This window comes from Mauremys reevesii, linkage group 24 (assembly GCF_016161935.1).
Source record: "Mauremys reevesii isolate NIE-2019 linkage group 24, ASM1616193v1, whole genome shotgun sequence".
Taxonomy (NCBI): Eukaryota; Metazoa; Chordata; order Testudines; family Geoemydidae; genus Mauremys; species Mauremys reevesii.
The window spans coordinates 14,845,330-14,859,793 of record NC_052646.1 but is presented as its reverse complement, the minus strand read 5'-3'; the positions used below and the strand labels follow the sequence as shown (position 1 = coordinate 14,859,793).

Below are 14,464 nucleotides of genomic sequence, written 5' to 3'. Positions count from 1 at the left end.
CGGAGCTGCTTTGTCCAAACAGATCTGCTAGGCTCCAGCTCCCCCACCCCACTGCATTTCACACCTGACCGGCTCGCTGCTCTGCTCCGCTCCGGATGTTATTTTAATAGATTCCAAGGCCAGCAGGGACCATTGTGCTCATCCAATCTGACCTGCATCACACAGGCCAGAGACCCGCCCTGAACTATTTCCCAGAGCAATGGGTTAGAAAAGCACCAGGCAGTCTCATTGTTTACGGGTTCTATACAGGAAGGAAGGGCTCCACCTAAACCACAGGTGAAAAAGAGGAGTTTTAAGATGTGCAGTGTAGCCACAGCTTCAGAGCTGGAGAAGCCGACAGGTGCTGAGAACCACACGATTTGGACAGCGACATCCCTTAAGGGAGGATCTATTCGTGGGGATTCGCTATATCATCTTCCATCCTCTCCTCCTTACTAGGATAACATACAGGTAGGATCTGATGAGAAACAATCAAATGATAAAGAGTCCCATTCAGTTACGTCACATAATGGCAGACAGCTAAAAAGAGACACATTTGATAAATGCTTAAATACAAATGCTAGATGTCTAAATACTGAAATGGGTGAACCTGAGTGCCTGGTATTACAAGAGGCTATTGATACAATAGGTATCACAGACACTTGGTGGAATGATGATAATCAAAATGGTAATACCAGGGTACAAGATATATAGAAATGACCAAGTAGGTTGTACAGGTGGGGGTGTGGCACTATATGTGAAAGAAAGCACAGAGACAAATATAGTAAAAATCTTAAATGAACCAAACTATCCACAGAATCTCTATGGATAGTAATCCAGTGCTTGAATAATAAGAATTATGGCTGTCAGTTAATTGCAGTTAACTCACGCAATTCACTAAAAAAATTAATATTGATTACAAAAATTAATCATGATTAATTGCACTTATAACAATCGAATACCAATGGAAATTTATTAAATATTTTGGGGTGTTTTTCTATATTTTCAATATTGATTTCAATTACAACACAGAATACAAAGTGCACAGTGCTCACTTTATATTATTATTTATTACAAATATACGCACTGTAAAAATGGTAAACAAAAGAAATAGTATTTTTCAATTCACCTCTTACAGGTACTGAAGTGCAATCGCTTATTGTGAAAGTGTAACGTACAAATACAGCTTTTTTTTTTTGGTTACATAACTGCACTCAAAAGCAAAACAGTGTAAAATTTTACAGCTTACAAGTCCACTCAGTCCTACTTCTTATTCTGCCAATCGCTAAGACAAACAAGTTTGTTTACATTGATGGGAGATACTGCTGCCTGCTTCTTATTTAAAATGTCACCTGAAAGTGAGAACAGATGTTTGCATGGCACTTTTGTAGCCAGTGTTGCAATGTATTTACATGCCAGATATGCTAAACATTCGTATGCCCCTTCATGCTTCGGCCACCATTGGGCACCGGACAGTCGAGGTGCTAAAGGAGCATTCAAGAAAGACAAAGCCATTCACAAGCTCTGAAGTGCATGAGCATCTGAACGTACCGATGAATCTCACACTCACCACGTACTGTACACATTTCAAGTTGTTAGCAGATAATGGTTTAAAGAGCTGACACACCAAAATGGGAAGAAAATGAAAATCTGTATCAGAATATGGTTCAGAACACAAAGAAATATTCAAAAGTTTTAAAAAAACAAAAACAGGACAAAAGGATGAAGTAAGGCGTATGCACTGCAAATGGTGGGGCCCAGTTATTAAATGTAAATATTTATAGGGTCATAGTTCTAAGTCTACAACAGTAAACTGCTTATTCCAATGAAAAGTTTTATTTGGGGATTAGAGATGCATTGTTTTCTTAAACTCAGAGGCGGCCTTGTGTTTGGAGTTCTGTTCTAATTCTGCAGTGACGAGATGGTAAGGGGAAAATATCAGGACTGCCGTGGCGGGGACGTTTTTTTTTTTACACTCACCTGTCCAGGTCTGCGGCAGAGTCTTTCAGTTGCTGACGGTCTTCGGCAGTATTTCAGCGGCGGGTAATAAACCTTGCCACCAAAGGCAGAAGCACCTGCCGCCGAAATGACGCCAAAGACCATCAACAACTGAAGGACTCTCTGCTGAATGCCGCCAAAGACCAGGACAAGTGAGTGAAAAAAAAAAAGGCCCGAAACAAAATATCAGGACAAATGGCGTCCTGGCCGTACTTCAGTCAGGATGCAGGACAAACTCCTCAATTTTATTGGGACGTCTGGTCACCCTAAATTCAAAGCATTAATTTACTGAATACTTTTTCCCCTTGTCTTTCCATCCACCAAAATAAACCCCAATATTTACCCCAAAAAATCATAGAATCATAGGACTAGAAGGGACCTTGAGAGGTCATCTAGTTCAGTCCCACACCCAGACAAGGCCTCCCTGCTGGTTCAGAGGATTTTGTAGTGCTGGAAGGGACCTCGAGAGATCATCTAGTCCAGTCCCCTGCACTCCTAGCAGGACTAAGGATTATCTAGACCATCCCTGACAGATGTTTCCTTGTTCTTAAAAATCTCCAGTGATGGAGATTCCACAACCTCCCTAGGCAATTTATTCCAGTGCTTAACTATTATTAATAATTTTTGCACTGATTTTCACCTGCTTTTACTGTTGTGGTAATAAACACTGATAAATTCCCAGGAAAAAATAAATAAAATAAAAACTGAAAACGAAGGGCCCTAACTATAGTAAAGAACAGAATTATCAGACACATAGATGGGCACAATTTATTGGGGAAGAGTCAAAATAGTTTTTCTAAAAGGAAATCATGCCTCACCAATCTATTAGAATTCTTTGAGGGGGTCAACAAACATGTGGACAAGGGTGATCCTGTTGATAGAATGTACGTGGAGTTTCAGAAAGACTTTGACAAGGTCCCTCACTAAAGGCTCTTATGCAACATAGCTGTCATGGAATAAGAGAGAAGGTCCTCTCAAAGATCAGTAACTGGTCAAAAGACAGGAAACAAAGGGTAGGGATCAGTGCTATTCAACGTAGTCATAAATGATCTGGAAAAAGGGTGAGGTGGCAAAATTTGCAGATGATACAAAATTACTCAAGATAATTAAATTCAAACCAGACTGCAAAGAGCTACAAAGGGATCTCACATAACTGGGTGACTCGGCAACAAAGTGACAGATGAAATTCATTTGTTGATAAATGCAGAGCCGGCTCCAGGCACCAGCAAAGGAAGCAGGTGCCTGGGGCAGCCAATAGAAAGGGGCACTCCCTCCGTTATTGGGGCGGCACATCCGGATCTTCGGCGGCAATTTGGCGGCGGGTCCTTCACTCCCTCTCTTCCTCTTCGGCAGCACTTTGGCAGCAGCTCAATGGGGTTTTTCTTTCTTTTTGTTTCTTCGCCGATTGGGGTGGCAAAAAAGCTTGAACCGGCCCTGGATAAATGCAAAGTAATGCACACTGGAAACATAATCCCAACTATAGATACAGAGTGATCAGGTCTAAATTAGCTGTTGCCACTCAAGAAAGATCTTGGAGTCATTGTGGATAGGTCTCTGAAAAACATCCAATCAATGTGCAGCGGCCATCAAAAAAGCAAACAGCATGTTAGGAACCATTAAGAAAGGGATAGAAAATAAGACAGAAAATACAGTAACTTCTTGCTTAACTTTGTAGTTATGTTCCTGAAAAATGCTACTTTAAGAGAAACAATGTTAAGTGAATCCAATTTCCCCATAAGAATTAATGTTTATATATATATATATATATATATATATATATATGTGTGTGTATGTGTATATATATATATATATATACACACACCCCCACACCCCCACACAGTAAGTTTTAAACAAACAATTTAATACTGTACACAGCAATGATGGTCATGAAGCTTGGTTGAGGTGGTGGAGTCAGAGGGTGCTAATTGATGAACTAGCACTCAGCTGAGCCCTCAAGGGTTAACACCTTGTTAATGTAGCCTCACAGTCTACAAGGCAGCAGGAACAGAGGGAGGGGAGACAGCATGGCAGAGAGAGACAGAGACACACACCATGTGTGTGAGAGAGAGACACGCATTGCCCCTTTAAGTACGCTGAGCCCTCTCTAAGTACACTGCTTTCCCTCGGGGGTCCCAGCATAAAACTCCCTCCTGCTGTAGGCAAATACTTTAACCTGAGCTACACGGGAAAAATCATTCCCAAGGAGCAGGTTGACTAGGAGGTGCTCCATTATCCCTCCACCCCCAGTTAAATCACTTTCCAAACCTTCCCACACCACATGGATCTTAGCTAGTGGTACAAGGAACCTGCTTTCGCCCACCCCCACAATCTCTGCCATTTGGCCAAGCAACCTACTGGCCTTTGGGACCACACTCTGCTTAACCAGAGAGATCTGGGCCCCTGTATCCCCCTGCCCCAAGCATTCCCTGCCATCAGTTTGGACAGCTGTAACAGGCTCCATGTCAGGTTCTGCAGAGGACAGCCTCACAGAACCAATGTGATAGGTTTCAATTGTTGGGGGAGGGGGGTTGTGTGTTGAGGACGGCAGAACTAACATGAGCAATTGGTTGCCTGCTTCCTCCTAGCACAGGGCATTTATGCCTCAGGCAGAGGTGAAAGTAAGTCCAGTGACTTACCGGTACGCTGGGGCCAGCTCTGGCCCCCGGAAGGGGCGGGGCCTAGGATGGAAGAGGCGTGGATGAGGGAGTCAGAGCCAGCTCTAGCCCACCCGGTAAGGTAAGTGCCCCCACTCCCCGGGGTAGCAGCAGCAGCCTGGGGCTCCGGGGGCTATTTAAAGGACCGGGATGGCAGAGGCAGCTGGAGCCCCAGGCCCTTTAAATAGTCCCTGGAGCCCACTGCTACCCCAGGACTCTGGGGGCTATTTAAAAGGCCCAGGGCTCCCCTGCTTCTATTGCCCCGGCTCTGTAAATAGCCGCTGGAGCCCTGAAGTAGTGGTGGTGGGGCTCCGGCGGCTATTTAAAGGGCCGGGGCAGTAGAAGCAGCAGGAGCCCTGGACTTTTTAAATAGCCCCCAGAGCCCTGCAGCCCTACCCCAGGGCTCCAGTAGTGGGGCTCTGGTGGCAATTTAAAGGGCCTGGGGCTTTAAATTGCCCCCTGGGGAAGCCGGGCTACCCTGGTACAGCACACCGGCTCTTGCCGGTACGCTGAACCGGGGCGTACTGGCTCACTTTCACCTCTGGCCTCAGGTGATCAGTGGAATTACACTGGTAGCACCTTTTGGGCTCTTCTGCTTTTACAGGAGATTTGCGATGAGTTACCAGTAGAGGAATGTTTTTGGGTAAGAGACTGTTTAGGCTCCCAACCCCCTTCTCTCTTCCCATGGGCAAAATGGGACCCTCCCTTTCCTTTAAACCCCTCTTTCTGTGGCCTGCCCTCAGTAGACGCCTGATTCTGTTCAAAGGCATCAGCTAAAAAAGCCACCTCCTCAACAGCCTTTACATCTTTGTCCCACAGCCACTGCTTCACATCAGCCTTACACATGCTTAGGAAATGCTCTTGAGCAACAAGATCCAACATTCCCTCAAAACTTGCCACCTCTTTGCCCCTCACCCATTTTCCCAACAAATCTTTCATTTTGTTTGCATATTCCCCATTACTCCTCCCAATATCCCGCTTAAGAGTCCTAAATTTCACTCTGTATGTTTCAGGGGTAATCTGAAAACTTTGCAAAACAGTATCTTTAAATTTACAATAGTCTAATATGCATTCCACTGAATACATTTCGAGCTTTACCAGTTAATTTCACAATCAGGGTAGGAACTCTCTTATCAGGGATTTCATGCAGCCTTTCGAAGGTCTTCAGATATTCAGCAATATCATCAGGCTCACTGTATGCAGGACATAAGTGTTCCCACTTGGGGAGTTTTGGAGTGACGGGAGTCATTGGGGTGGGGTGGGGTGGGGGGCTTCTGGTTCTGCTTTTCTAGCAGGTCCAGTTGGTGTTTTCACTCTCTCTTTTTCTTCCATGGCCCTTCTGTGTGCAGCCTCCTCTCTGGCTGCCTCTTTCTCTTCTCTCTCTTTTCCCTTTATCTCCAGTTCTTTCAGTTGCAATGATCTCTGGTGCTCTCTCTCCTTTTCTGCAACCTGCAGCCTAAAAAGCTCCAACTTCGCAATCTCTTCCCTGCTGTCACTCATTTTCCTGCTTTCCTGTTCTTACTTCCCTTTCCCGAAATAAGCAAACAGAAAACAACAAACTGTGACCCCCCACTCCTGCCTGTTCTTAGCCGCTGCACTTAAGACTCACTTAAAATCCCAAATATCAGTGCTTAAAGCGTGAACTCCACTTGGAGTAACACAAGCTGCACATACACCCTGTAACGTTCCCCTGGTGTTAGCTGGACTGGTGATCTGCTAGGTCACTCCAATCCTTGCCTCTGGGAGCCGGCCTTACCCTGCTCTGCTGTGAGAACCCCCACACCTGGGCTGTTCACACACAGCCTCTGCCATGTCAGCTGCTCCTTGGAGTGTGCAACCAAATGACACTAGCCAATATCTCCGGTCCCAGACACAACCCTAGGAACCTCCATCTTGCAGTATCCAGTTATGCCCGCTGGACACTGGAAGCTTATACGAGTTTGTCAATTTAACAAAGAAATTGATATGTCCCAGGTATGTTATCCCAAGGGGAGCCTCTGACATGCTTCAAACCAAACGCACTGCTTCAGGTAGAATAAACAAACACATTTATAACTATAAAAGATTTTTTTAAAATGATTATAAGTCAAAGCATAACAAGTTGGATTTGGTCAAATGAAATAAAAGTAAAACGCACTCTAAGCTGATGTTAACACTTCCAGTGCCCTTGCAAACTTAGATGCTTCTCCCCACAGGCTGGCTGGTTGCTCTGCAGCCAGGCTCTCCCCTTTAATCAGCACTTCAGTCACTTGGTGGTGCTGTCTGTAAGGTGGAGGTGGAAGAGAGAGGAAGAGCCTGGCAAACGTCTCTCCCTTTTATCATGTCCTTTCTCCCCTCTTGGCATTGCCCCCGCCTCAGAGTCAGGTGAGCATCACCTCATCGCCGTCCCAAACTGCCCCAAGGAAGGGGGGTGACTCACGCCAGAGTCCAACAGATTCTTTTGTTGCTGCCTAGGCCAGTGTCCTTTGTTCCTGTGAGGCTGGGCTGGGTTTGTCCCATACCTGCCCTGATGAGGTGTGAACTGCCTCTCTGCTCTTAGGGAGTTTTTGCCTGGGCTTGCTCTAAGCCATGAGGACACATGGGGGGAGGGATAGCTCAGTGGTTTGAACATTGGCCTGTTAAACCCAGGCCTAGGAGTTCAACCCTTGAGGGGGCCATTTAGGGATCTGGGGCAAAAATCTGCGTGGGGATTGGTCCTGCTTTGAGCAGGGGGTTGGACTAGATGACCTCCTGAGGTCCCTTCCATCTATGATTTTCAGCCTCATAACTATATACATGAAATTACAACCTGTAACATTACTATAACAATGCTCAGTGCATCATGAGCCTTCTGAAGACACCCGACCTGACAAACTTTGCATTAGATACCACATAATCATATTACAATGATGAACACGGGGGTAGGGTGTTCCCACGAGGTTCAGAATGTCAGAATACTTAAACTCAAAGAAAAGGCACCAAAATACAAGTTCGCCCAGGACACCTTTTTCCCCCTAAGGCTGGCCCTGGCCATTCCAACCGTGGAGACAGGCAGACGCTGTCAGAGACAAGCAACCCGAGTCACTGACATACTCACTGGAGCAGCCCAGCAGAACCCAGCAGACAGAGCCCAGCGAGAGTCACAGTCAGGAAATGGGGGACCGGCACAGGCAGTGTGGCCTCCTGAAGCCTGCTCTGAATATCAGTTGCTCCTTTTGACCCACACGCACAGGCAGCCTGTGAGGGAACTGCTGGCTTCTCCCTATGGAGCTGTCACACCATCAATGGTAAAGATGGTGGTTAAACGGCCTGACCACAGCATATCCTGTGTTAACGGAACCCTTCCTCCACATGGAGTCAGCAGCAACAAGGGCCGGGTTCCATATCCAGGGGTCCCTCTTAACAGCACAGGGCAGAGCCAGCTCGAGCCCCCACACTGGGGCAGGTTGTGCAGAAGGTGACGTTGGTCTCTCCATAGATAATACTAGTGGTTAGAGCTGGTGGGGCTGAAAGCCAGGACTCCTGGGTTCAATCCCCAGCTCTGGGACGGGAGTGGGGTCTAGTGGTTAGAGCTGGTGGGGCTGAAAGCCAGGACTCCTGGGTTCTCTTCCTGCCTTTTGCCACTGACTGTTGGGGTGACTTTGAGTCACTCAGTTCACAGCTTTTGTGCCTCCTTTTTTCCATCTGTAAAATAAATTGTGATGCTTGTTTATAACCGCAGCTAGGATCTCTGGGGTCCCGGGGGAAGGGGGTCTGCAGCCAGGAGCAGGGGCTGGGGCTGCAGCTGGGATCTCTGGGGTCACTGGGTAGCCAGGGATGAGAGCCTGGGCAGCAGCCAGGATCTGTACCCCAACTCTGTTTTCCTTTCACGGCTCATCACAGCTGACTTGCCCGTCACCAATCGGTTTGGGGGGCGGGCATCACCCTGAGCTGCCTCTTCCCGTGATGTAATTTCTAAGTGTCTGTCTGGTATCTCAGCAGTGAATCTGGCATTAGAGAAGGCTCAGGAGAATGTTTCACTAGAGCAGATTAAAGCTGAGGGTCCGGTTAAAGCCGAGGAAGGAAAGGGTTCAGTCTTGGTAAGTGATGGACTGTTAGCAAGTGAAGTTTGGGAAAGTAAGGGGGAAATGATTGGTTTAAAGCAGCGCAGTGTAATGAGACTCTATCTGTGGAGAATTGCAGTTTATCTGTCGGGAGTGGCAACTTGCCTGTTAAAGAAGCTGTCTCACTTTGCAGGTATGTGTCTGAAATCGGCCATGGGTGCTGGGACAAAGGAAAGGATATGTCCCATCATTTGTCTGTGTCACCCAGCGTTGATTCTGGATACAACTAAAGCCCAGGAAGGAAGTGGTCCTAAATTGGTGTCTGCTGGGAACAATGACATTGTAACTAGGTTGCATCCAGTTAATGTCATAAATAAATCCCAGGGACCAAGCGAGTCTGGTTCAATTTTTTCTGTTGCTAGTGTGTTGCTGGGTAAAGATATGACAACTATGTCTGGTCTTGCATCCGACGAAGTGGGTATTCACCCATGAAAGCTCATGCTGCAAAATGTCTGTTAGTCTATAAGGTGCCACAGGATTCTTTGCTGCTATGTCTGGTCAGCGTAATATCATAGCCAGGACACACGGAAAGCATAAAGGTAATTTGACTGTTACCCACTGACAGTGTGGAAACGTAACCAGGAAGAGAGCTTCTAATCATTTGACTATGAAGTCTAGCAGTTTACCTGAAAGGGGCTTGTGTAAAAATCCTCCTGACGGGCCAGAGGTAATTATGGATGTAAGTGAAACTCAGAAGGAGTTTGGTGATTTGTCCGTTGTGCCAAAGTCGGTTCTGGACATGAATAAAGCTCAGAAAGAATCGGTTGCAGTGTATGATGTTGCAGAAGGGAAGGGATATCTGCGTGAAGCCTTTGAAGTCTGTAAAAAGTCAATAGCTGTGCCGAGTAGGGGCAGAAGGGAGTTGTTTCCACTGGGCCACTGTTGATAGTAAACAGTCTCTCTTCTGAGGAAAGTATGTTGGTGCCTAATGGCCAAAGTCTTTCAGATGTGTATGGATCCACTGGCCTTGCTTCAGAAAGACCCAGTGTGGAGAGCTTTTGAGGAGATTTCAGATGGAATAAAAATTATTAGGGAGTTTAAACAGCCCTATAAACTTGACCAGCTTGTTGGGGAGACAGTGCTGTTGGAACACGAATGTCTCCATGCTGATTGAGTAAACAGTCTGTATCTCAGATTCAGAGGGACGACCGGACAGCTGAATCTGCAGAGCAGGAGGACACTTGTGCAGTTAATCTCTCCAATTAGGGCCCAGTTTAGAGACAGCCAATCAGGGCTAGGCTCAGAGGTATATAAAGCCTGCCCAGAGCTGGAGCAGTCAGTCTGTCCGAGGCCTTCGACAGGGGAAGGTCAGTCTCCAAGGGAGACTAGCACCATGGACAGCGCAGTGCTGGTCAGGCTCAGGGAGGCTAGGGAGCTTGAGCCCGTAGCCTGCCAGGCTGCAGGCCCTGAAGGGAAGGGCCTAGCGAAACAGACAGCGGAAGGGGAGAGAAGGACAGCGAGGCTGATGCCAGAGGGTCCCTGGGCCGGGACCCAGAGTAGAGGGCGGGCCTGGGTCCCCCCCCTTCACTCCTTGCAGTGCACCCAGCCATTGGCCCTAGGGAGCGGCCATATTGCTACGCCAGATCCCTGACAAGAGGGATTGGACTCAGAGGGCGGTTGGACATAGTGACTGGGGTGTGGGACTGCTGATCACCAACCCCCGGAAGGGGGCGCAGATGGACTAAGGGGCACTGCTGGAGGGCAGTGGCTTTGAAGAGGACGCCATCGAGCACGCAGCAACGCGGGTCCAGAGACAATGACAGAGGACAGAATGACAGACGGGACACCACCAAGAGGGGGCGCTCCACTGGACAGAGCTAATTCCCAAAGTCACCAGCAGGAGGCGCCGCAGGGGTGAGTCCCGACCCGTTTACAGGACGGTATCTCTTTCGTGACAGAGTCCAGCCTTGGAATTGGTAAAGGCTGAGGATCTGATGGGCTAGTATCTGTGTTAATGCAAATTACCTGACTGACTGGGGGGAGAAAGACTTGCCTGCAGCTGTTTGCAAAAAGGACACACCCACCCAGCCAATGGATTCTGTTAAGCAAAAGAGCTCAGAGTGTGACCCTCCGGAACAGGGAGAAAGGGGAAAACATTATTATGCTAATGGCCGCCACAGGTTAACCCTAAAATACCAAACCACCAAGGAAGAGGTTAAACTAAAAACCTACGTTAAGGAAGACCCTGGGGTCAAGGAAAAGGTACAAAGGTTCAAAAGGGACATTGAACAAGCCGACCTACCAAAGGGTTTGTCTGAACAGAAGGCTTGGCAGGACACACAGACTGTAAATGTACACGTGATAGAACTGATGTTCATGTTATTGCTAAGAATTGTAACTAACTTGTTGCTGATACCAAAAACTGTTAGCGTGTACAATGATTATAACGTGGGCCAAAGCATGCATCAGTAATTTGGTCTTACAAAGAATTCAGTGTAAACACAGCTCATATCAATGTTGGAAGGTCCTTAAGGTGTTTCCAGGAGCTCTAATTTCGCCTTTCCACGCTAGCCTCACGTTGGGGGTGTGATGCATGGCTAGAAAGGGTTAAACATCCTGCAACATAAATGACTCAATTTTGACCCTTTAAGACATGTGGGGAGGGAATGGTTGTGGTTTTGGGTTTTGCATGTATATAGGTAATGGTCAACAATGTAATCAACAGTCCCTGTCTATTCTGATAATTCAGAGATGAAAAGAACATCCTAGCATTTAAATGAATTGTAAACACGGGATACCTCTGTATTCATCTCTCTTTGAAATGTATAGCAAATCATCTGTGTTAATTTGTATAGCTAAATACAAGGACCTCCTTCAAAGTCATCCTAATTACCTTTTGTTCCCCGAGGAACTCCAACTAACAGGAAATTGTATAAAAGATCCTTGGGTCCTGATCCCGTTCATCTCAGATGTGCTTGAGGCTTCATACAGGGGAAGCTTAGGCCATAAGGACTGAAATCCCAGTCCTAAAATGGAACACCCTGCAGTGACATTGGACTATAACCTATGAACTATTTCTGAAGGAACTCTTTGAAACTACAAAGCTCAGCATCTCTGCTATGAATCTGAACCTCAATGAATTCAACTCATGTCTGTAGGTATACTGATCTTTTAACTGTACCCTCTCACTTTTGTTTTTTAATAAACTTTAGTTATGAAGAATTGGCTGTAGCGTGAATTTGGGTAAGATCTGGAATATTCAATAACCTGGGAGGTGATGTGTCCGATCCTTTGGGGTTGGTAGAACCTTTTCTTTTATATGATTGTCAAGGTTCCTCCCCCACTCTGAACTTTAGGGTACAGATGTGGGGACCTGCATGGACCCTTCTAAGCTTAATTCCTAGCTTAGATCTGGTAACACTGCCACCAGCCAGAAATCAGTGTCTGGCACACTTTCTGTCCCCCCAAAAACCTTCCCTGGGGAACACAGAACCAAACCCCTTGGATCTTAAAACAAGGAGAAATTAACCATTCCCCCCTCCTTTCCCCCACCAACTCCTGGTGAGTTCAGACCCAATTCCCTGGATCTTAAAACAAAGAAAAATCAATCAGGTTCTTAAAAATAAAACTTTTAATTAAAGAAAAAGAGAGGTAAAAATCATCTCTGTAAAATCAGGATGGAAAATGCTTACAGGGTACTTAGATTTATATAGCCCAGAGGAAACCCCTTCTAGCCTCAGGTTCAAAGTTACAGCAAACAGAGGTAAAAATCCTTCCAGCAAAAGAAACATTTACAGGTTGAGAAAACAAACATAGGACTAACACGCCTTGCCTGTGCTACTTACAAGTTTGAAACATAAGACTGATTCAGAAACATTTGGAGAGCCTGGATTGATGTCTGGTCCCTCTCAGTCCTGAGAACGAACAACCCACAAAACAAAGAACACAAACAAAGAACTCCCTCCACCAAGATTTGAAAGTATCTTGTCCCCCTATTGGTCCTCTGGTCAGGTGTCAGCCAGGTTTACTGAGCTTCTTAACCCTTTACAGGTAAAAGAGACATTAACCCTTAACTGTCTGTTTATGAAAATGATGAAATAAGATTTTCAGAAATCACCATATTTGACTTAGGTACCTGGATGGAGGCCTGAGGTTGGGTCACTTCAAGGGAACTGTGTTTGGACTTTGGAATAACCAGTGAGGTAATAAAGAAGTATCAGAGGGGTAGCCGTGTTAGTCTGGTTCTGTAGAAGCAGCAAAGAATCCTGTGGCACCTTATAGACTAACAGACATTTTGCAGCATGAGCTTTCGTGGGTGAATACCCACTTCTTCAGATGCAAGAAGAAGAAGTGGGTATTCGCCCACGAAAGCTCATGCTGCAAAATGTCTGTTAGTCTATAAGGTGCCACAGGATTCTTTGCTGCTGTAATAAAGAAGCTGTTTTATGTTGACCTGGTAAATCTAAGTCTTGGAATATCCACCAGCTTTTGGGGGATTGTCTGCCTCATTATTTGCAGTTCACCCTAATTGAGTGACCACAGCTGGACCCCACTGGGACCCAGGTTACAGCATCCCTGACTCTGAGGGGCATCCACATGCAGGATGAGGGTGTCTATCGCTGCCACGTCACCTCGGGGCTGGGCAGGACTTTGCAGAAGAGACAACTTAGAGTGAATCAAACCAGCCAGATCCAGGTCCAGGTGGCAGGGGATTCTGGGCATTAAGGTGTATCAGCAAGTTTGAGGGAAAGGGGAGCCCGCGGCTGGCATAACAGGAGCTATGAGTCAGAATGAGGGGCCTGGGCCGAGGCAGGGGTGTCTGAGGAGCACAGTGCTGGGTTAGTCAGAGATCTGCAGGTGGGAACTGACGGGCATTGGCAGAGCTTTTTGGGAATAACAGGGGTGGGAAATTCCTCTGGGCTATGTAACTATATATACTAATTTCATGCTGCTCAGCTCCATGCTGTAACCCGCATCTGACCGTCAGCCATTCATCCCTGGTGGGCCGCAGCCTCTTACCCTGCAGTTCTGTGGACAGGTACCCCAGGGCGAGCGTGGGATGGGAAGATGGGAGAGGGACAAGCATGACAGAGCTCAGCAATATGTCAGAGTCTGTGGACACTTGGGGCCTTTACACCCTGCACAGTGAGCTGGCACCAACCTCACCATGCTCCTGGTGACAGCGCCCGGGCGGGAGACCCCCTCCCCCCCCCGTGCAGCACATCACAGTGGCAGCAGGGCCCGCTGAGTGGGGAAGGGGGACGGGAATTGTCCAGCCGGTGCAGGGCTCTGCCCCACAGCGGGATGTGGGGAGGGGATTAGTGGCTGAGCACAATTATTTAACTCACTGTCACCCCCCAGTGGCAGAGTGGGGTATTGCTGTTCAGCAGCCCCGGGTTTGGGCTTCGCCGCATTGGCCCAGGTGGGAGGGCGACACACTGTGCCTGGGGAGTTCACTCCGGCTCTCAGGCCCTGTTCACAGGAAGCTCTGGGCTCTCTCTTGCAGGGCAGAGACGCAGCCACGTCTGGCTGCTGGTGGCCTGTCTGGGCGCCGTGACCCTGTCTGTGATAGTGGCTGCGGGGATCCTTCGTCCTCCCAGCTGTGGGACTTCAAACGCTGCTCAGAGAGTCGCTTCTCCAGGATGAGGAGGATCCTTCACCTTAGGGCTCGGGGTGTTTTTTTGCACACAAAGAAATATAAGATTCTGTGTTAAATGAAAAATACATTTATTTAAAATAAATTTATTTTAAAACAATGGTATTTTTGATCCTCAGCACGGTGATCCTGCTTCATGCACAGCTCAGGACGAC

The 14,464-nt window shown here is 47.2% G+C and overlaps 1 protein-coding gene and 1 long non-coding RNA gene across 2 annotated transcripts in view; one reads left to right on the top strand and one right to left on the bottom strand.

The window, feature by feature from the left end:
• Window positions 1–330: 330 nt before the first annotated feature.
• On the top strand, window positions 331–14,403 carry LOC120390017. The gene is made up of 3 exons (XR_005591015.1): window positions 331–450; window positions 12,785–12,855; window positions 14,160–14,403. It is a non-coding gene; the product is annotated as an uncharacterized LOC120390017 (long non-coding RNA).
• Window positions 14,364–14,464, bottom strand: part of LOC120390016 (CD276 antigen-like) — a 21,232-nt gene continuing 21,131 nt past the window's right edge. Inside the window, exon 6 of the mRNA XM_039512220.1 lies at window positions 14,364–14,464. The gene's annotated coding sequence lies outside the window, so the exon portion shown is untranslated.